Source organism: Pseudophryne corroboree, chromosome 4 (assembly GCF_028390025.1).
Source record: "Pseudophryne corroboree isolate aPseCor3 chromosome 4, aPseCor3.hap2, whole genome shotgun sequence".
Lineage (NCBI taxonomy): Eukaryota > Metazoa > Chordata > Amphibia > Anura > Myobatrachidae > Pseudophryne > Pseudophryne corroboree.
In genome coordinates, this window is record NC_086447.1 from 525,582,565 (window position 1) to 525,607,080 (window position 24,516).

At 42.4% G+C, this 24,516-nt stretch overlaps 1 pseudogene; it reads right to left on the reverse strand.

The window, feature by feature from the left end:
* Positions 1 to 14,786: 14,786 nt before the first annotated feature.
* Positions 14,787 to 14,906, reverse strand: LOC134911968 (5S ribosomal RNA; annotated as a pseudogene).
* Between the last annotated feature and the right edge of the window lie 9,610 nt (positions 14,907 to 24,516).

The following is a 24,516-nucleotide window of genomic DNA, read 5'->3' on the forward strand; positions in this document are numbered from 1 at the left end:
GCTTCCCGGCCGAACATCAGTACACAGGGAGAGTATCCTGTAGCATCACTTACTGTACAGTTATAAGCATAAACTAGTTGGCACACGTGTCGCTTCCATTGGGGTTTGTCTTTCGCATTGAGAGTCCCTAGCATATCTAGGAGGGTTCTATTAAACTGTTCGGGTTGAGGGTCTGCCTGTGGGTGGTATGGCGAAGTTCTTGATTTTTTTATTCCACAACATACACATAGCTCTTTGGTCAGGTTGCTCTCGAAATCCCTTCCTTCATCGGTATGGATCCGTGCCAGCAACCCGTAATGCACAAATATTTTTTCCCATAACGTTTTAGTGACGGTTATTGCCTTCTGGTCGTTCGTAACGTAAGCTTGAGCGTACCGTGTAAAATGACCGGTTACTTCTAGAATGTTACTTTCTTTTCCGGAGGGCCCCTCTAAGGACAAGAAGTCAATACAAATTAACTCGAAAGGTCCCAAGCTGTCCATATTCACTAATTTGGCAGATGGTACAGGAAGAGATTTCCTCAATATGCAATTTCGACAGTTCTTACAATGAGCTTCAATGTCTCTCTTCATGAAGGGCCAGTATACTCTCTCGGCCACAAGATTACGAGTCTTATCACATCCCAAATGTCCATGATGGTCGTGTAGTGATCATAGTACCATAGAAATATACACTGTTGGAAGCACTAGTTGCTGCCGGGGGTACGCAGAATGGGTGTTAGTCTCTTGGTACAATATTCGCTGTTTGAAAATTAGCTTCCTTCTTTGTCACAGCAATGCTCGAGATCTGTCGGATAATGGGGGACTTTTAACCATTCCCTGGTGATTATTAAGGCGTATAATGACAGCCGCTAGGTCTGGGTCTCGTCTCTGGGCCTCTCGAATTTGATCCTGAGACAAGATATCCAGTCCCCACATTTCTGCCTGCGATATCCAACAGTACATCAATGGTAGCACCGTTCCTGTGGCTCATCCCGCAGCTTCATCATTTGATGACACAAGCCTTGTACTGCAGGTGCCGGAACTTCTACCCATTTGTCATTATTGCTTTCCGCAACAGGATTCAGTAGTCTAGATAAAGCGTCCGCGTCGATATTACTAACCCCAGGCCGGTATTTCAGTGTGAAGTGGTAGTTAGATAAGGCTGCTAACCACCGATGCCCAGTGGCATATAATCTTGCTGTGGAATTTATATAAAAGTCAGTGGATTGTTATCCGTGTATACTGTGAAGTGTACCCCATAGAGATAGTCGTGGAACTTCTCTACCACAGCCCACTTTAACGCAAGAAACTTCAACTTGTGCACCGGATATTTCCTTTCACTGGCTGACAATCCTCGGCTAACATAGGCTACCGGTCGTATCCGTCCTTGTTGTTGTTGATACAGAACTCCCGATAATCCGTCAAATGACGCATCTATGTGTAGCTCGTAAGGCAATTCGGGATTGGCATAGGGAAGGACGGGTGAGTGGGTTAATTTATGCTTCAATTGAAGAACAGCATCTTCACATAAACTGGTCCACCGATCTCCGAATTCCTCCTGTGGTCTGAAATACTCAGACTTGGCTTTGATCACTCTAGGCCCTCTTCCATATTTTACCGGGGGATAGCCTTTTGTTAACTCAGTGAGCGGTCGAGCTATACTGGAGTATTGTGGTACAAACCGGCGATAGTATCCACAGAACCCTAGGAACGAACGCAGGTCTTTTAAGTTCATTGGGCGTGGCCACTGCCGCACGGCTTCAGTCTTGTCTGGATCAGTCGATATTCCTTCCCGACTGACAATATGTCCCAGATATTTGACCTTGGTCTGACAAAGTCTACATTTATCGATGGATAGTTTGAGACCCTTCTTCCGAAGCCTATCCAACACTTTCATCAACCTAGCATTATGCTCTGCAAGAGTTCTCCCAAAGACGATAACATCATCCAAATAGACCAGAACCTCTCTGTAACACATATCCCCTAATGTTTGCTCCATTGCTCGTTGGAATGTAGCAGGGGCCCCTTTAACCCCTTGAGGCATTTTGAGGAACTCAAAAAATCCAATAGGTCAGATGAAGGCTGTTTTGGATCTATGCTCTGGCTTCATCGGTATCTGATAGTACCCGCATCGCATATCCAGGACGGAGAACCAATGGATCCCTTGTAGACAGTCCAGAGCTTCCTCTACCTTGGGCACAGTGTACTGATCAGTAATTGTCCGGTTATTTAGGGTACGATAATCGATGCATAACTGTATATCTTCATTTTTCTTCCGAGCCACTACAATGGGAGAGGCATAAGGACTCTCGGAATTGGCTATTACATGATTCTCCAGTAGTTTCTTTAAAAGTTGGCACACATCGTCAAAGTCAGCCGGGGCCAACCTGCGAGACCTTTCACGGAATGGCGTGGTATCACTCAAATTAATCCGATGTTCTACACCTACAGCCATCCCCAATTCCCACTCATCTATTGAAAAAACTTGCTGTCTGGTTTGTAGTTCCTCTATTAACTGGTCTTGCTCCGGTAGACTGATATCACTTCCTTGAAAACACTTTCGAATCTTAGCGAGAAAGCATTCCCCCGTTGTATCTACTGACTCGGTTTCTTGTCTCGCAGGAGTAATACTATCCCTTAGTGTAGTCGTGTTAACCATAGACGAGCTCTCTCCGGGAGAGGAGATAAGTTCATGATCTTGGTCCAGACACCATCTTGACAGCGTTTTAAATAAGTTAGAATTGGACCCAACAATATTCGCGACATTCTCTCTATCCCCCGGGGGATCAGGGCACACCAGTGCCACTAAGGGTATTGGCTCGAAATTATCTGCTAACAACGGGGGGAATTCAATGTAAGTCACTACATACCCCAAATAGGGGTATTTTTGGTTGCTCAATCCCCATATTGCCAGCCAGTCAACTGGCGATATAGGTATATCCAATAAATGTTTACGGTACCAGCTCTCAAAGATTATGGATACCTGGGAAACGCTGTCTAATAGAACCTCGCAGGCCTGCCCATTAATGAAAGCTTCTACCAACGGGGCCTTTCCCAGCATTCTCTCAGGGATGTTTTCTGGCCACTGCACTCACTACTATTATTGGGGAGTCGGTGCAGGGTTCACCAACACCCCCTCAGCGTTTTCTGGCGAGCTTTCACTCCGGTCTCCACGGGTACTAGAACTTCTTCCATAGTTCCCATTCTGGGGACACTCAAATGATCGGTGTCCCAACTGCCCACATCGATAACAAAGAATGTAATTGCGATTGTCTTGTCACCTGGAGAATCCTCTACCCCTCCCGCGATTGGCTGTCCCAGAAGGGTTGCTCTGTAGTGTAATCAGTTGGTCCAGTTTTTTATTTTGTTCTTCCAGCAGTTTATATAATTTCTCATTCTCTGTAGGACCTTCCGGGGTGGATAGCACAACCTTCACCTTTCTAAAACTCTTTTCTCTATTTTCAATTTGAACCTCATCTAACTTTACTTCCTTTATCAATTCACCTAAGGTTGGGGGTCGAGCACCGACGGCACTGCATCTCAGTCGTTGGGCAACAGGATTGTTGGTCAAAGCCCCCGCAGTATATGTTTTAAAGTTTTTCATCAATCTCAGAGGCATCAATCCCTCCTTTGTCCATCAATTTATATAATATCTTATCTAGACGGTAGATATAGTTAGTGAGGGTCTCAGCAGGCTCTTGGTAGGTCTGATTTAGCCTAGCCAAGATATCTCCTACGTCTTCAATGGTCCCAAAGGAATAATCCAGGGCGTTGAAATAGTCTCTCAAAGTGGCGCCGGGGTTGCTTCTCCATGTAGCGTGGATAATCGCCATAGCAGGGCCTCTCAGGATTTCCACAATCCTCTGCTTCTTTATGTGCTCTGGGCACCTCCACTCTTCGGAGTATTGCATGGCGGCCTCTCTCCAAGCGTCGTATCCTTCTTCTCCAGTAGGTACTGACGTTATGCCAGAGAAAACTCTGAGCCTTCTATATCCTCCCTCATAGTGCCAGCGTTCAAAGTGGCTGACCATTTTATCCATTACCGCCTCCACTTACGGCTCTACAGATTCACGTGTAATGGTACTCGTAGTAGTTCTTGGCAGAGAATTATCCCCTGCATTCTGATTGTCTCCCTCAATTCTCTCAGTTCTATTATCATTAATGGCTACTTGGGCTTCTCCCTCGGTCTCTCCAACTTCACTAGGCCACATTATTTGCCATCTTCTGCCGGGTACCCCTTCCACTAATATTTTTGCAGGAATCAATGCAGGGTCCAGGTATTCTTGGTTGGTTATCAATATGGCACATATATCCCACATAATCTCTGTACTTCTTTAAGTACTTTGTCATCTGTGATACCTTCGAAGTTGCCCACTATACATACACTTTGGCGAGAATCTACGCCTTGATCTTGGCACCAGGCATGGATATCCCTCTCCAGTATGACCTCCATTACCGGCCAGGGGGCTGGTGAATCTTAAGGATCTCAGCAGTGCTTCCAAAGTTAGCCCTCCCTTTGGCTGAAGTATCCCCTGGAGTATGTCAGTGCCTCCACTCAAACCTTTGAGCTACGGTGTATGCCCATAGCTTTAGGGGAGGTTTGAGAAAACCCTATCCCAACTTCGATTTCACCACTACGTGAGGACTCTCTCCCGCCCTTATGTATAAAAGGTGTTCCCAGTGGCCTACTGGGATAAGAGGAGACAGGGGTGATTTTACCATGTGTTTTCACCTTGGTTTCTAAGGGTAAGAATAGTTAGCAACAAATAATAATACAGTGACAAAGCAGTAAAATCTCAACCATACTTTAGTTCAATTAGTTCAATTAAAATAACACATTTGCTTTACAACTTCTCGTTTAAGCATTTATAATGGCATAACACAAGTCAATACAATTCTAATGAAAATTCTCACACAAACAATTTACCCCTATCAAAATTATAGATTTGCAAATATATATATATATATATATATATATATATATAAACGCCAGTGCACTGGTACCGTCTCTCCCGTCTCTCTCTCTATCAGTCCACTAACGAGGGACCTAGATGCACTGTGAGTTAACCCCACAATGGTGGGGCAAATATTCCTGTACTCGTCTCCAACACGACAGGGAGAGGGTTTAGGAGAACCGGGTTAGGCCTCTTGTCCGCTACCAATCTGCCAATGTCACGCTTTAAATCCAGGACTCAGACTCTGTGGTCAATGTGTGGCTGTGATAATTTTAGTATCCTAGTTGCTCAAAAGGGCCATATAGTTTAAAAGTTTCCTGCCTTTCCCTTGGATATAGAAGCAAAGGATGACTCAGTTGAGACAATGTTACCGGGGTACTCTTGAGTTAGTAATTCAATGTCTGCCTCTGCTTTGTTTCAGAGAGATCCACCCACACAGCTAGGTGTAACTTTCCATTTTACGAGTTCTGTCCATTCACAAGTCTGCAATACCCCAAGCAAGTAAGTATTCAATGTCTATAATGGGTGTTACTGCCTTTGTTCCACTCTAGATGCTATAGACTCTCTTTCAGATGTGGTAAGTATGTAGTGTTTGGTTTAGGTTTAATCACCTAATGTTGTATGTCTCTAATCTTGGTATACAGCCTAAATGTGAGAGTATAAACTTTGCTCCTACTGTAAGATCCTCTCTCACGCAGTGTGTCTGTAGTTGCTACATGCATCTCAGTACCGTTACAGTGGTTGGGGGCGTCACCCAGCGTTTAGATCCTCCTTCGAGGCGGCTCCCGGGCGGTGCTCTCGGCTCTAGCCTAGTTGGTGGGGCGTCGCTGCTCACCAGACGTTCCTTCCCACTGATGACTCCCACGGACCGAGTCTCCGTCGAGCACCGTCTCCGCTCGTCTCTTGCAGCCTTGGACGACTCCCGCTCCCCCAGCTCTGCAGTCTCGGCGTGTTTATCTAGACACCGCTGGCTGTGATTTCAGCTCTCTCTGGGTGAGCGATGGACGGATGGGCAGCTCACTTCTTTTACAGGCTCCCGGCTCTCGTAGTGTTTCCCCCGGCAGCCGCCTGGCTCCCGTCCTCTCTCCTCCGCTGCATCTGACGCACCTTCCTTCCCCAACCGACGACTTACTTCTTGCAGCTCACCCGCGTGTCTCTCCTGTTCTCGAGCCCAACAGTAACCCACTCCTGTAGCCAGTCACGTCCACCCCTAATTAAACAACTATATATCTTATATGCAGTATCAATACAACACTTTATGTATCAGGCATGTTTACGGTAATATCACTACTGCTTTATACTATAGTTTCACATTACACATTTATCCATCAACACATACATTTATAGTATTAATCCCTACATTCTCCCCCTGATGACATGCAGAATAACGTACCTACACCTATGTGTCACCATTAGCGGCCATTAACACTTTATCCCACCCAAAATATGGCCACGAGGTTACCATTTTGGGGTGGAAAACTCGGGGTTCAACACTAGGAGTCCCCAAACTATCATATGTTAGTACCATGGGAGGTCTATGGGATCTTGTGGATCGCACCCGTTGTGGCATGGATTGACCCGTGTCTATGTGGGTTCCAACTTCTGTGGGTTCTGAATCTATCTCTCAATTGTCTTCTATGATATTCTCATAATCAACTTCATCTTCAACTGCTCTGTTAATTTTCCCCCACTCACAAGGGGCGTGTTCCATGTCTATTCCTGAGTTCATCGCAGGATTAACTATCCCTGGGCCACATTCTTCTTCGTCCAACTCATGAAGATATGAACCGTAGGGGACATTACTATAAAAATATCCTGCCGCTTCCTTATTATCAGTAAGAGATACCTCATCAACAGAACTGAGGGTCTTGGGGGTGTGGCCCACCCCTGGAACTGTTGTCTTTGCTTTTCTGCTATTATTCAAATCCATCCGTCTATACGGTGTAGGGTCGAACAAAATATCTTGTCTAATGGGCAATAAATAATGACAATGATACGTAACGACAGGACCATCTCCGTCCTCTGGTGCCAATTGGTATACTGGGATGCCCGGCAATTGCTTGATTACTTTATATGGAGTCTCTTTCCATTGATTAATTAACTTCTGACGTCGAGGAGCCCCAAAACGTTTAACAAGTACCCTATCCCCTGGAAGCAATACCTGTTCCTTTACCTTCTTATCATGGTAGTGTTTACTCTTTTCACCTTGCTTTAGAGACGCTCTATGGGCTGTTTCATAGGCCTCTTTTAGCTCCTTCCTCAACCGCTGCACATAATGAGTGTGTGTAAAGTGGCGAGGGCGAGCGTTGGTAGTCCCGAGGCAAATATCAACAGGCAATCGGGCTTCCCGGCCGAACATCAGTACGTAGGGAGAGTATCCTGTGGCATCACTTACTCTACAGTTATAAGCATGAACTAGTTGGCACATGTGTCGCTTCCATTGGGGTTTGTCTTTTGCATTGAGAGTCCCTAGCATATCCAGGAGGGTTCTATTAAACTGTTCGGGTTGATGGTCTCCCTTTGGGTGGTATGGCGAAGTTCTTGATTTTTTTATTCCACAACATATACATAGCTCTTTGATCAGGTTACTCTCGAAATCCCTTCCTTGATCGGTATGGATCCATGCCGGCAACCCGTAATGCACAAATAATTTTTCCCATAACGTTTTAGCAACGGTTATTGCCTTCTGGTCGTTCGTAACTTAAGATTGAGCGTACCGTGTAAAATGATCGGTCACTACTAGAATGTTACTTTCTTTTCCGGAGGGCCCCTCTAAGGACAAGAAGTCAATAAAAATTAACTCCGAAGGTCCCAAGCTGTCCATATTCACTAATTTGGCAGATGGTACAGGAAGAGATTTCCTCAATATGCAATTTCGACAGTTCTTACAATGAGCTTCAATTTCTCTGTTCATGAAGGGCCAGTATACTCTCTCGGCCACAAGATTACGAGTCTTATTACATCCCAAATGTCCATGATGGTCGTGTAGTGATCATAGTACCATAGAAATATACACTGTTGGAAGCACTAGTTGCTGCCGGGGGTACGCAGAATGGGTGTTAGTCTCTTGGTACAATATTCCCTGTTTGAAAATAAGCTTCCTTCTTTGTTACAGCAATGCTCGAAATCTGTCGGATAATGGGGGACTTTTAACCATTCCCTGGTGAGTATTAAGGCGTATAATGACAGCCGCTAGGTCTGGGTCTCGTCTCTGGGCCTCTCGAATTTGATCCTGAGACAAGATATCCAGTACCCCCATTTCTGCCTGCGATATCCAACAGTACATCAATGGTAGCACCGTTCCTGTGGCTCATCCCGCAGCTTCATCATTTGATGACACAAGCCTTGTACTGCAGGTGCCGGAACTTCTACCCATTTGTCATTATTGCTTTCCGCAACAGGATTCAGTAGTCTAGATAAAGCGTCCGCGTCGATATTACTAACCCCAGGCCAGTATTTCAGTGTGAAGTGGTAGTTAGATAAGGCTGCTAACCACCGATGCCCAGTGGCATATAATCTTGCTGTGGAATTTATATAAAAGTCAGTGGATTGTTATCCGTGTATACTGTGAAGTGTACCCCATAGAGATAGTCGTGGAACTTCTCTACCACAGCCCACTTTAACGCAAGAAACTTCAACTTGTGCACCGGATATTTCCTTTCACTGGCTGACAATCCTCGGCTAACATAGGCTACCGGTCGTATCCGTCCTTGTTGTTGTTGATACAGAACTCCCGATAATCCGTCAAATGACGCATCTATGTGTAGCTCGTAAGGCAATTCGGGATTGGCATAGGGAAGGACGGGTGAGTGGGTTAATTTATGCTTCAATTGAAGAACAGCATCTTCACATAAACTGGTCCACCGATCTCCGAATTCCTCCTGTGGTCTGAAATACTCAGACTTGGCTTTGATCACTCTAGGCCCTCTTCCATATTTTACCGGGGGATAGCCTTTTGTTAACTCAGTGAGCGGTCGAGCTATACTGGAGTATTGTGGTACAAACCGGCGATAGTATCCACAGAACCCTAGGAACGAACGCAGGTCTTTTAAGTTCATTGGGCGTGGCCACTGCCGCTTCAGTCTTGTCTGGATCAGTCGATATTCCTTCCCGACTGACAATATGTCCCAGATATTTGACCTTGGTCTGACAAAGTCTACATTTATCGATGGATAGTTTGAGACCCTTCTTCCGAAGCCTATCCAACACTTTCATCAACCTAGCATTATGCTCTGCAAGAGTTCTCCCAAAGACGATATCATCCAAATAGACCAGAACCTCTCTGTAACACATATCCCCTAATGTTTGCTCCATTGCTCGTTGGAATGTAGCAGGGGCCCCTTTAACCCCTTGAGGCATTTTGACGAACTCAAAAAATCCAATAGGACAGATGAAGGCTGTTTTGGATCTATCCTCTGGCTTCATCGGTATCTGATAGTACCCGCATCGCATATCCAGGATGGAGAACCAATGGATCCCTTGTAGACAGTCCAGCGCTTCCTCTACCTTGGGCACAGTGTACTGATCGGTAATTGTCCGGTTATTCAGGGTACGATAATCGATGCATAACCGTATATCTCCATTTTTCTTCCGAGCCACTACAATGGGAGAGGCATAAGGACTCTCGGAATTGACTATTACATGATTCTCCAGTAGTTTCTTTAAAAGTTGGCGCACATCGTCAAAGTCAGCCGGGGCCAACCTGCGAGACCTTTCACGGAATGGCGTGGTATCACTCAAATTAATCCGATGTTCTACACCTACAGCCATCCCCAATTCCCACTCATCTATTGAAAAAACTTGCTGTCTGGTTTGTAGTTCCTATATTAACTGGTCTTGCTCCGGTACACCGATATTACTTCCTTGAAAACACTTTCGAAACTTAGCGAGAAAGCGTTCCCCCGTTGTATCTACTGACTCGGATTCTTGTCTCGCAGGAGTAATACTATCCCTTAGTGTAGTCGTTTTAACCATAGACGAGCTCTCTCCGGGAGAGGAGATAAGTTCATGATCTTGGTCCAGACACCATCTTGACAGCGTTTTAAATAAGTTAACATGAATAACGGACACTACTATGTAGTGTAATGTGAATAAGATTGTGCTACTGTGAGGCGTAATTTGAATTAGAGAAATGATTAGGTGACCATGCCCCTTTTCTTTTAAGACCATGCCCCTTTTTGTGGCATGTGCTGCAGGCACACGGGCGGTGGGGGTGGTGAGTTCCACCACCTCCCTAGGACCACTTTAAGCACTGGCAAAGAGGGTTCAGAGCACAGCTCCCTGCACTGACAGTGACATGCTGCAGGTACAGCATATGATGTTTCCCCTTAGTCATGTTTATGACTCTATCCATGCTGCTATATGTTTATGCTGCTAAGAGGATGATTAAATAAATATTTGGCTATGTGCAAAGGTGTGCTGGTTCATCCATGCAAGTTCCAGAAAGTGGATTGTTTAGATTCTTACATATCAATTATACAGTAGGTGACCCTGCACCCATAGTGGACTTTTTTGAAAGATTCATGTGTGCGATCGTTTTGGAACAATATATATATATATATATATATATATATATATATATATATATATATATATATATATATATATATATATATATATATATACACACACAGTATATATTTAAGTCAATATTGGTATTGTTATTATTTACTGTGTTGGTGCTCTGGACCCCACAAAGGTTACCCAGAGCCAACAGGGAGAAGAGAGGTGCATGAGTAATGGAGTAGTGAACCAATCAAAGGTCACATGACTTAGAAGCTAATGATACCAGTAGTCGGTGGCTGAGGTGGACTGTTAAGTCAGTTAGAGTCTACAAATAGCTGATCTCTTGGACTGATGGTGTTCTGTGTAAGGAAGTATTGAGGGGTAACAGATGGACTGTAAGGTTACCTACACTCCTGAGGAGAATAGCAGTATGTGAAATAGCAGCAGCACTGACTGACAGGACTGAAGAACAGTGGGGTTTTTGTTAAAAGTGTCTGAGACCTGGTGCTCACTGGCACTTGTGGCAGGGGCTGAGAAGGGTAGGCAGACTATCCCTCCCTAGAAGTGGACAGGAAGATGGACTCCCCTCCCCATAAGGCGACAGTAGCTGACAGAAATGTTAGGGAGCAGCTGGTGAGAGGGAGCCGATTCCCTACTTAGAAACACTCATCTACAGAGATCCAATGAAAACTACCAGAGAGGTCTGTAAATTCACAGCCCTTGAACACCATTCTACACTCCCAGCTAACTGCCTACAGTATATTAACATATCGATTACTGACTTGTAGTGAGTAGGATAGCCCAAGCCACAATACATTGCTTAGCCTTTATCACCACAGTGACCTTGTATATTCAGTAGTTAGTTTTAAAGCCTGTATAGAAGCATCTTTAAGTTAATGACCAGGAAAAGCTACTGTACAGTGACATTTTGACCAGATGTGATGTCTTCTATAATGTCATTCTTGTAAAATAATAGATCTGCAAAAGGAAATCAGGCTTGTGGTAAAGTGGTATATACTGTTATTTGAGTAAGGACAAATAATATATTTGGCAGTACAAACAGATAGTAGTACTTTATAAATAAAATATAATAATAATAATAATAATTATTATTATTATTATTATTATTATTCCATAAAAATGTACAACAAATAAGAAGTCCCAAAATCAGTGAAAGTAATTAAAATCCACACATCTTATTGCTAAGTGGAGATCTTCCAGCAATCTCCACAATGTCAGTCATGTAATAAGGATTAGATTTGCTAGTTCATTTGTATTACCTAACTTAATGGGCCAAAAATATATAATAAACAAATGGACGCCTCATAGAACATAACTGTATTTTACTCTAAACCTGCTTCTGTAAAAACATAGCCTCTTAATAGTCTAAATTTGGTACCAAGTGCCAAGCCTTCCTCTATAATTCTTGGTCACACCTGGACCTGGTACAGTGAGAATAACAGGTGGCTGCCAGTGGAGGGGAAGACCGGTCCCTAAAGTGCACACAATCACATATAGGCTAAAAGTGTGAGAGCTCTACTTCTACTTAATGTGTGCATCATTATTTGAGTATGTTCATTTACATTTACATGGTAGAAGATTAGTAGCCATTATGGGTGTGTTATGCTATGCTATCATGTATGATGTATATGTCAACTTTTAATGGATTGTATTTGGAGATAAATATAGATATGGGCAACTCCACTGCCTGAGATAGCCATACGAACTTTAAAATTTCAGTAATGCATTAAAAGTATAACAAAACCCTACTCTTGTCTCAACCAGAAGTAACCACTGGTGAAGCTTTGCTTGCCAGAATTTCTTTAAAAAATAAAAAATAAAAGGTAACATGACAACCAAGTAGGCAAGTGTCTTGCGTGCCTAATATGTTGCATTTGGACTACCATCCTTTTGCCCATATACTCAAGTATGGTGCAGCCTAGCATGTCAATGTCCTTGCAGTTAGACTCACTGCAGAAAGCACAAACCCAACAGTGTTTTACATATTTACTATTCAGACATCTAGACACATACTTAGGGCAACTCATTTCATAAACTTGTCTACTAAAAAACTATCAACTTTACATTTTTACATGTGAGTAAGTTACACAAAAGCAAAACTATTAACTCAATATCATGAATCTCATGTTTCCTAATTCACTGGAGCATTGTTAATTTGAAAGTGCACAATCTACTGTATACTTAAAATAAAATTGTAATGGTTGTGTCTGTACATAGACCTTCAGAATTCCGAATTTTCTACTGTCCATTCCGGAAACACGCAGAAACTACTGGATGAATTTGGATTTTGTTTTCACTGTTGTATAGCTCAGTCACATAGAAAGAAACTGAGGTATATATGTTCTCAATGTGACATCAGGGAGAAAAGCAATAAAGGAAAAAACAGACACCTGACACTCACCGTGTGCGGTGTGCAGGCTCCTCAATCCAGAAATTACTATATGTATATAAATATCATTTTTTCGGACAAATATACTTCTAGGGACTGGTTATGAACTATGGAGATAAAAAATGTTTATAGTGGAATTTGCACAGACTTCTCAAGTCCAAAATGACTATATGTATACAAATATATATATATACACTGTATGCACAATATATACAGATATGTCCACTTACATCTAGCCTCTCTGCACGTTAAACAGCCCTTCTAATCTCGCCATGCCGTGGCATGACTCGGTAGCACCAATCGTCTTTATGTGTGACTTTTTCCATTAAAATGCATCTTATTCGCAAAACAATGCAGCATGCGTATATTCTGTGTGCAACCCTGGCTGTATCTGCATACAAAATGCTATGCTACAGTGTTTTCCTACAAAACACTGTAAAGTACCATTTTGTATGCAGTTACAACCAGGGTTGCAATTAGAATATAGGCATGCCACTTATCATTTTAATCAGCAGAGTTTGCTTGTGAGTCTTATGATCTATTTCACAGGAAAATCTAACAATACAGTATATTAATAACTAATCAAGTAGCTTACTTTGATTCATGAAGTTGCAATATACCTGTCTATCCAGTCGATGACACACCAAGACAAATACTGCATATGTCATGTTACTTGCAACCCTTCAGTGTTACTGTAGGTTAAGTAGCAATGGATTTGGGATCTACAAGATAATATTTTTTTGACTAAAGTGAACCTTGACTGGACTGAGATTGCCCCTTGAAATGGATTTTGTGGTTTACATAAAAAAAAATAGAAAACTGGATTATTGCTTATCGGTGTACTGTTGCAGAGACAAACGCTCAGGGCTGCAGGCATAGATCTCAGGACCAGTTGCTTCTACCATAGGCAGCTTTATGTGGCTTGCTCACCAGTTAGTAGGCCATCATCTTTTTGTGTTAATCCCTGAAGGAAAAACTGCAAATATTGTTTACAAAGACATCTTGTGATCAATGTCTACAGTATAAAATATACATCACAATATTAGATGCCATTAATGTCTATGTAGCAGTGGGCAAACACTAACTATATATATATATATATATATATATATATATATATGAAATCACGACAGCACTCAAAGCCTATGTATATAAAGCAAAAAATGGTGGTGCAAGGCAGCAATAAATATAAAACACTCACTTCTCCAGCGATGCAGAAAAAGTAGACAAGCCAGCACTCACGTGTAGATGAAAGAAAAGCAGGATTTATTCCTTAACCAAACGGCATGGTGATCTACAGCAAATACAGCAAACACAGCCCGACAGCTGTTTCAACTGACTGGTCTTCCTCAGGGGCTAACCGCACTGTTGTCAGAACAAAAAATATAAGCCTCAAATGGCTCCACAATCAACCCAGCAGCATCAGGACATGGGCTGAGACAAGTCCGGGCATGTCTAATGCATCCCCTGCTGTCTCCTCCCACTCCATGACACTGGTAACTTAGCTAAACAAACCTGGTGTCATGCATAGCAACGGCTCCAGAGCGTGGCAAAACGTGTCAGCAGCCTGACTAGTAAATGGCATGCTGATAGTGAGGGGAATTGCAAGGACACTGTATATCAAAACAGGTGAATGAAATGAAGTGATGTGTTTAAAAAAGTAAAAGGAATAGTGCTGAAGCTCAGCAGAACAGGGTTCCCTGAAAGTGCTGGCTAGAAAGTGCAGGGTGCAAAAAGCTGGAAGGAATGACAGGTCTAATAGAAATAATAGCAGGTGACACAAGGACAACCCTCAAAACACCCTACTCAAAGCAATGCCCACTTGTTACAGCAATCAATATAATAAGAATATGTGCAAAAAGAATCCAAACTGCCCTATTGGGGAGAAAACCCACAGAATGCACAATGTCCGCTGCCTTGTGGTATTAAGTGAGTGATGTACAGCACCCAGTATTCCCAGATCGTCACCGATACTGGTACTGACTGGGCCCAACACTGCTTAGTTTCCAAGATTGGCCGGAATTGGACGTTTGCCAGTGTGGTATGGCTGTAAATATCACTAGACCAACATATGTTGTCTACTGGGGAATCCCATATAGGCAGCTGAAATCTGATACTGCTAAATACAACACCAAAGATGGACAATAAGCTGCACATAGTGAGCAAGAGAGGGTCTGCATGGTGGATGTTGAAAGCGAGGGTGAAAGGAAAGGTGTCACTGCTAGTGAAGTAGGGACCTGTCAGGATCGAGTCTCTAGATATATAAAGACACACGGCGGTGTCTGACAGCACATAGCATGCAAAGAACATCAATAACAGGACACACGGCGGTGTCTAAGAAAATTAAACCAAACAGCGGAATGCAGAGTCCAACAAAAAGTCACTATAATATGTCACAGGAAACAACCTAAACGAAAATCTTCATTGAGGCCAATCGGAGTAAGGCAATTAAGTCTGTGTATCCATTGTAGTTCTCGTTGTAGCAAAATTCTGTCCCGATCACCCCCACGTTGTAGGGGCGGTATGTGATCAATTATACAACATTTGAGCTGGTTAATAGTATGATGTACATCCTTGAAGCGTCTTGCGACCGGTAAGTTAGTAAAGTCTTTTGAGGTGTCTGTAGCAATTATGCACTTCTGTTAGGGTCTCCTGCCCTGTGCTGCCACGTCGTCATGGCAACCGGGAGACAAGTGCTAGCGGAGTAACCTGAGCGCAGCTGATACTCCGGTTCGGGTCTTTTGCTGTGCAGTGGTTACAGGCTTTGTGCACGGCAGGGGATCCGGTGCTGGTTTTTGTGCTCACAGTCTGTGAGGTCTGAGTGGGGCGTGGACAGCACCTGCTATATAAAGCCTCTTCTCAGGTTAAGCAGATGCTGCTGAATCTTTGTTGGTTAGTCAGTTCCTGAAAGTTAGCCAGTACTGTGTAGCTTTGTATTTGTTTGTTGCTTACTGCAAATAGGCCTTGGGATTTGGTACTACACTCTGCCAATCCAGACCTATCAGTAAGACTGGAGTCAGTCGTTTAACTTGCTGGGGTTCTTTTGCTACTCTGTGAACTTAGCAAGTTTGCGGCTGTATTCTCAGACTTGCCTGCCAAAATCCTTTCTCACTGTGCAAGGTGTTCTGGTGTCAGTTTAGTGGCAGTAAGCTGAACCAGTGCACTGCAAGTGAGGACTAGGATTGTGGAGACTCTCCTTGTGTCTATTATTCCATCTCTGACCAAGGAGTTTACTGCCACACCCGTTGGTAACCCTTTAGGGTTTTGCTGTTGCCCTTAGCAACAGCATTTCGGGTTCTCTACGTATTAAAACACAACATCTCGCTTCTTTCCATCTGAGCACTCCTAATACTAGGGAGACACCCAGTTTCTTAGCCTCTGGGCTTCTCTGTTCACTTTGTGTTTATTTTGTTACCCTATCACCTTCTGTGTACGTAATGTCATATTCCCCAGTCTGTCTGTGAGTTCATTTGTTTTGCATCCCTCTCCGTTCAGACACCAGTACATTCCTACAGGCACTGGTGTGCATATCAACTTCTTGATAGATGAGCAGTGTTGGCTGAGCCGTTCTTTCATCATTCTACTAGTCTTGCCGACATACAGACGGTTGCATGGGCATCTCAAAATGTAAACAACAAATCTACTGTTACAGTCCAGCCTATATTTGATGGAATATTCCCTCCCATCAGTGGGATTTTTGAAGCGATTGCCTATTATCAGAAAAGAGCAATTCGAACATCCTGTACACTTAAATACTCCCGGTTTGGTGGTAAGCCAATTGGACATCTGTCTAAGTTTCCGCTGTGAAAAGTCTGTCTTGACCAAAAGGTCCTTGAGATTCGGTCCTCGTCTATAAGCAAATCTTGGTATTAGAGATAAGTCTTTTTTCAATATCGGATCAGTGGAGATCAAATGCCAATGTTCCCTGATGCGGTTACGTATAAAGGCTGATGCCGTGGTGAACATACTGGAAAAATTGATCCTATCCCTATCTTTATTGGTAGGATCAGTTTTCACATGTAGAAGTTCAGTTCTGTTAAGTTTCTCAATCCGCGATAAAGCATTATTGATTTCATTCTTGGAGTATCCTCTGTCCAAGAATCTCTGGCACATAGATTCCAAAGCTCCTGGTAATTCCATTGGATTAGAGGTGATGCGTATCACCCTCAGCAGTTGAGAGAAAGGCAAGCCCTTTTTTAAAGGTGCTGGATAAAAACTGGAGTGCAATAAAAGAGTGTTACGGTCAGAGTCCTTACTGTAGATTGAAGTTAGCAATGTATTATTCTCCTTTTTGATGGTCACATCCAAAAAATTAATTTGTGTTTTACTGAAGGTCAAACTGAATCTGATGGTTCCAGGGAGGGCGTTGAGTTCATTGATGAATTCCAAAAGATGTTCTTCACTGCCTTGCCAAATAAAAAATAAATCATCAATGTATCGTACATAAAATGCCAAAAAGTGACAAAAACGTGAATTACCAATGATGTGCACCTGCTCATATGCTGCCATAAAAATTTTGGCATAAGAGGGCGCCATGTTGGAACATGGCGCAAGTAGAAACAATTTTCAAAAAGAAAATAATTTTTGTTGAGGATGACGTCAATGAGTAACATAAGAAAGGAGACTGGCGGTCCAAAATATGCATCACTGTTGTTGAGAAGATCTCTGCATGATTCAATACCCTGTATATGGGGGATGTTGGTGTAGAGACTGGAAACGTCCAAAGTGACAAGCAAGGTGTCCTCTGTCACACTCTGCACTCCTTCTAATTTCCTCAAAAAGTCAGAGGTGTCCTCTATATAGCTGGATGTTCTCCTAACCAGTGGTTGTAGATAAAAGTCGACCAATTGGGAAAGGGGCTGACACAGGGACCCTCTGGCCGAGATAATAGGTCGTCCAGGAGGCTGAGTTAGTGATTTGTGTATTTTTGGAAGTGTATACAAAAATGGAATTTTGGGATGTGTGGTGGTCAAAAATTCAGCTGTGCTTTGAGATTATATATATATATATATATATATATATATATATATATAAATGCCCCCGATGCACCACTTGCTCTCATATGATTACGGGACCTTCATTCAAGCACCCTCATACTTCAAAGAATATTTCTATCAAGCATACACTGTCGTGTCTCTCCACCCATGTGATTTACATCCTTATTTGCCTATGTAACTTATATTACGTGGGCAAAACGATTCGTACAGCCCGTGAATGTATGGCCCTCCATCGGTCCTCGATTGGGAAAGCCATCGCCAGCAGGAATTCAGACCAACCTGTGGCTCGGCATTTCCAACAGCTGGGGCACCCTCTTTCATCCTTTAAACATATGCTAATTGATCACGTCCCAGCCTCTTTGCGAGGTGGGGACCGAAGTGGACAGCTTTTAAAATGTGAAATGAAGTGGATTCACTGTCTTAGTACAGTATCGCCAGCTGGCCTGAATGAACGATACAATTGGAACACCTTTCTTTAATCGGTTATTCATTAATCTGTTAGTGTTTCAGCTTTGTGGAATATATACTAATATTGACGTATTTAGATACAGTGATATAGGTCCTCCATGCTTGACTGGAGCTTATTGATCCTTCTCTTGTTACCACTGTGTATGCATTTCTATTTATGGTGATTCTTAATTCCCATGTTTGCTTTCATTTACATAGATCTCATTGCTGCTCTTGTATCTAGTCTAGCAGCATCATGTACTATGTGTCTGTTTCCTTTAGCCACCGTGGGAGGCCAGGGAGACAATGCAGCTGCTGGCGTCTGGTTGCCGGGCAACGTATGACGTGCTCCCGTGACACCATTGGCACCAGCGGACTGATGTCATCGACAAGCGCTCACAGTGGATGGATGCCACGCAAGACGCTGCCGGAACCCGGCCTTCTACGGCGGCGGGGGGTATTTAGGTAAGCTACTTTTGTCTTTTCTTATGCAGTGACATAACCTCATACGGGTCCATAGGAATCCGGGCATCTGAACAGGAAAAAATAAACTATGTCAATAGAGATTTCAGAGTGATGATGTTTTCCGTATTACATCATCACTCTGAAATCTCTATTGACATAGTTTATTGCATTAGATTCTGTTAGAACCGCTATGTGAGTTGGAGTTCATCTGTTTTTATATATATGTCTTATTCATGGTTTTAAATGTATTGTCATGCACTTTTTCTAATGGGTGTTTATTTTTTCCTGTTCAGATGCCCGGATTCCTATGGACCCGTATGAGGTTATGTCACTGCATGTGTGGGCCTGGGGGACTTTTTCCCTCTGTATGTGTGGGCGCCGTGCAGAGACCTGGGCAACAGAGATCACGGGCCGTAGATGCGGGTTGCCATGGGAACGCTTGGTGTTCCACGCGCGGAGTGAGAATCAGGCTGCACCAGGAAGCCGGCAGTGACGTGCACAGACGCGGTTTGGAGCCCGGGACATCGTGGAGAGGTAAGGGTATTTAAGAAACATTATGAGCACTGTTTGATTGTAATGCTGCTTGAAAAAGGCTAATAAAAAAGCCGAAACGTTGCTAAGATAAGCAAGACTATTTGAATCATTTCATTGGTTGAATAAGTCCGTAGAGTGCCGTACCTTTGGATTATATATATATATATATATATATATATATATATATATATATATATATAGTATTAACTCACAAAACCTACAATGACCTCAAATGAACTAGAGACACTTTTGTAGGTCTATATTTTCAGTCAAGATATAGATGTTTTTCTTTACTTTCTAATTAATATGCAGGTTGAGTCTCCCATATCTGAAAATCCAATTTTCAGATTATTATGAAGTCCAAAATATTTTGAATATGACTGAGATAATGATGCCTTTGCTTTCTGATGGTTCAATATACACAAAACTTTGTTTCATGCATAAAATTATAAAAAAATAATAATGTTTAAAATTACCTTCAGGCTATGTGTACAATATGTGGTGTATATGTTCATGTTTAGATTTCAGTACAATCCAGTGATATCTTATTATGGTATACAAATACTCTAAAATATGAAAATATTTGAAATACAAAATACTTCTGTTCCCATGCATTTTGGCTATGGTAAACTCAACCTGTACCAATATTACATTTAGTACATGTATTATTCTGACTCCTAGTCATAGCTGTACATAAATCTTAAATTCAAGATCTGGGGGGTTATTTATGTAGCTAAGCAATGCAATTGCAATAACTCCATTCCTGGCTCCAATAAGCACGCGCAAGTCCTGTCCTGCTCATGCGCAACCAGTCAATGCATAGTAACTAAAGTTGAAAAAATACAATTGTCCATCGAGTTCAACCTATTTGTGGTCTCCTATGCAGTCTTATTATAGAAATAGTTATTTTTATGTTAGGACTAGTTATAATAACTATAATGCGTGCCTACGCACCATAACCCTGAATATCTTTATCCAATAGGAATTTATCTAACCCATTCTTAAAGGTGTTGACTGAGTCCGCTGTTACTACTCTCTCAGGCAGGGAATTCCAAATACGTATTGTCCTTACTGTAAAAAAAACCTTTTCGCCACAATTTGTGGAAACTCCTCTCCTCTAACCTAAGCGAGTGACCACGTGTCCTCTGTGCTGATCTTATAGAAAACAGGTCCTTACTGAGCTCTGTGTATTGACTCCTTATATATTTGTAGATGTTGATCATGTCCCCTCTTAGTCTCCTCTTTTCCAATGTAAACATGCCTAGCCTTGCAAGCCTTTCCTTGTATTCCAGCGTCTCCATGCCCTTGATTAGTTTGGTCACCCACCTCTGAACCTTTTCTAGCTCCAGGATATCCAGACCCTTGTGGCACACCACTTAGTACTTTAGTCCAAATTGAAAATGATCCATTGACCACAACGCGCTGCTCCCTATTATCTAACCAATTACTAACCCAAGTGCATATTGTGCTCCCTAGCCCTATTTCTTGTAGATTATAGATAAGACGCATGTGTGGTACATTGTAAAAAGCTTTGGCAAAGTCTAAAAAGATTACATCCACCTCCTTACCCTGATCAAGGTTCACACTTACTGTTTCATAAAAGCCACGTTAGTTGGTTTGACATGATCTGTCCTTCACAAATCCATGTTGGTTACTTTTAACAACCTTATTTGCTTCAAGGAACTTTTTAATACCGTCCTTTAGAATAACTTCCAATACTTTCCCCAATATAGATGTAAGACTAACAGGTCTATAATTACCTGGTTCAGCTTTGCTCCCCTTTTTGGATATCGGCACTACCTCCACTATACGCCAGTCTTTGGGAACCATACCCGATTTAACCGAATCCATGAAGATCAAATATAGAGGTCTTGCTAGTTCAGCGTGCAACTCAATAAGAACTCTTGGGTGAAATCCATCTGGACCAGGTGCCTTATTAATCTTTAACTTTTTTAATCGGTCACAGACTACCTCCTCACATAAATAAGCATTTAGCAGTGGGACATTATCTTTGTTGAGATTTTGTGTTAGACCCAGCATTTGGTCCTCTCTGGTAAATACCATTGAAAAAATACCAATTTTTTGTCCATTAATTCCTTTATATTTTTGTTAAACCACATTGGTTTGGGATTTTTATTCCTTTTTTTGCTGCTGGTGGGAATAAATTTACGAGTATTATTAATTAGCAGTGATTTTAATACATCCCATTTCTCTGTAGTATTTTTTCCTTGAAACAGAATTTCCCATTCAATGTCCCTTAACGCTTCCTTCATCATGTTAAAGTTGGCTTTGCTAAAGTTTAGAGTTGAGCCAGTATAGGACTGCTTATGAAAACTGATATTGAATGTGACCATATTGTGGTCGCTGTTACCTATGGACTCTCCTACTTCAATATTTGATACCAATTCCCCATTGTTAGTTAATACCAGTCTAAGATTGCATTGTACCTAGTAGAGATGAGCGGGTTCGGTTTCTCTGAAACCGAACCCGCACGAACTTCATGTTTTTTTTACGGGTCCGAGCAGACTCGGATCCTCCCGCCTTGCTCGGTTAACCCGAGTGCGCCCGAACGTCATCATGACGCTGTCGGATTCTCGCGAGACTCGGATTCTATATAAGGAGCCGCGCGTCGCCGCCATTTTCACACGTGCATTGAGATTGATAGGGAGAGGACGTGGCTGGCGTCCTCTCCATTAGAAATTAGATTAGAAGAGAGAGAGAGATTGTGCAGAGTCAGACAGAGTTTACCACAGTGACCAGTGCAGTTGTTGTTAGTTAACTTTTATTTATTTTAATATAATATATCCGTTCTCTGCTATATCCGTTCTCTGCCTGAAAAAAAACGATACACAGCAGCAGCCAGTCACACAGTGTGACTCAGTCTGTGTGCACTCAGCTCAGCCCAGTGTGCTGCACATCAATGTATAAAAGGCAAAGCTTATAATAATTGTGGGGGAGACTGGGGAGCACTGCAGGTTGTTATAGCAGGAGCCCCCAGGAGTACATAATATTATATTAATTTAAAATTAAACAGTGCACACTTTTGCTGCAGGAGTGCCACTGCCAGTGTGACTAGTGGTGACCAGTGCCTGACCACCAGTATAGTAGTATATTGTTGTATGTATTGTATACTATCTCTTTATCAACCAGTCTATATTAGCAGCAGACACAGTACAGTGCGGTAGTTCACGGCTGTGGCTACCTCTGTGTCGGCAGTCGGAACTCAGCAGGCAGTCCGTCCATCCATAATTGTATTACAATATATACCACCTAACCGTGGTATTTTTTTTTCTTTCTTTATACCGTCGTCATAGTGTCATACTAGTTGTTACGAGTATACTACTATCTCTTTATCAACCAGTGTACAGTGCGGTAGTTCACGGCTGTGGCTACCTCTGTGTCGGCAGTCGGCAGGCAGTCCGTCCATCCATAATTGTATTATTATTATAATATATACCACCTAACCGTGGTTTTTTTTTCATTCTTTATACCGTCATAGTGTCATACTAGTTGTTACGAGTATACTACTATCTCTTTATCAACCAGTGTACAGTGCAGTAGTTCACGGCTGTGGCTACCTCTGTGTCGGCAGTCGGCAGGCAGTCCGTCCATCCATAATTGTATTATTATTATAATATATACCACCTAACCGTGTTTTTTTTTTCATTCTTTATACCGTCATAGTGTCATACTAGTTGTTACGAGTATACTACTATCTCTTTATCAACCAGTGTACAGTGCGGTAGTTCACGGCTGTGGCTACCTCTGTGTCGGCAGTCGGCAGGCAGTCCGTCCATCCATAATTGTATTATTATTATAATATATACCACCTAACCGTGGTTTTTTTTTCATTCTTTATACCGTCGTCATAGTGTCATACTAGTTGTTACGAGTATACTACTATCTCTTTATCAACCAGTGTACAGTGCGGTAGTTCACGGCTGTGGCTACCTCTGTGTCGGCAGTCGGCAGGCAGTCCGTCCATCCATAATTGTATTATTATTATAATATATACCACCTAACCGTGGTTTTTTTTTCATTCTTTATACCGTCGTCATAGTGTCATACTAGTTGTTACGAGTATACTACTATCTCTTTATCAACCAGTGTACAGTGCGGTAGTTCACGGCTGTGGCTACCTCTGTGTCGGCACTCGGCAGGCAGTCCATCCATCCATAATTGTATTATTATTATTATAATATATACCACCTAACTGTGGTATTTTTTTTTCTTTCTTTATACCGTCGTCATAGTGTCATACTAGTTGTTACGAGTATACTACTATCTCTTTATCAACCAGTGTACAGTGCGGTAGTTCACGGCTGTGGCTACCTCTGTGTCGGCAGTCGGCAGGCAGTCCGTCCATCCATAATTGTATTATTATTATAATATATACCACCTAACTGTGGTATTTTTTTTTCTTTCTTTATACCGTCGTCATAGTGTCATACTAGTTGTTACGAGTATACTACTATCTCTTTATCAACCAGTGTACAGTGCGGTAGTTCACGGCTGTGGCTACCTCTGTGTCGGCAGTCGGCAGGCAGTCCGTCCATCCATAATTGTATTATTATTATAATATATACCACCTAACCGTGGTTTTTTTTTTCATTCTTTATACCGTCGTCATAGTGTCATACTAGTTGTTACGAGTATACTACTATCTCTTTATCAACCAGTGTACAGTGCGGTAGTTCACGGCTGTGGCTACCTCTGTGTCGGCAGTCGGCAGGCAGTCCGTCCATCCATAATTGTATTATTATTATAATATATACCACCTAACTGTGGTATTTTTTTTTCTTTCTTTATACCGTCGTCATAGTGTCATACTAGTTGTTACGAGTATACTACTATCTCTTTATCAACCAGTGTACAGTGCGGTAGTTCACGGCTGTGGCTACCTCTGTGTCGGCAGTCGGCAGGCAGTCCGTCCATCCATAATTGTATTATTATTATAATATATACCACCTAACCGTGGTATTTTTTTTCATTCTTTATACCGTCGTCATAGTGTCATACTAGTTGTTACGAGTATACTACTATCTCTTTATCAACCAGTGTACAGTGCGGTAGTTCATGGCTGTGGCTACCTCTGTGTCGGCAGTCGGCAGGCAGTCCGTCCATCCATAATTGTATTATTATTATAATATATACCACCTAACCGTGGTTTTTTTATACCACCTAACCGTGGCAGTCCGTCCATAATTGTATACTAGTATCCA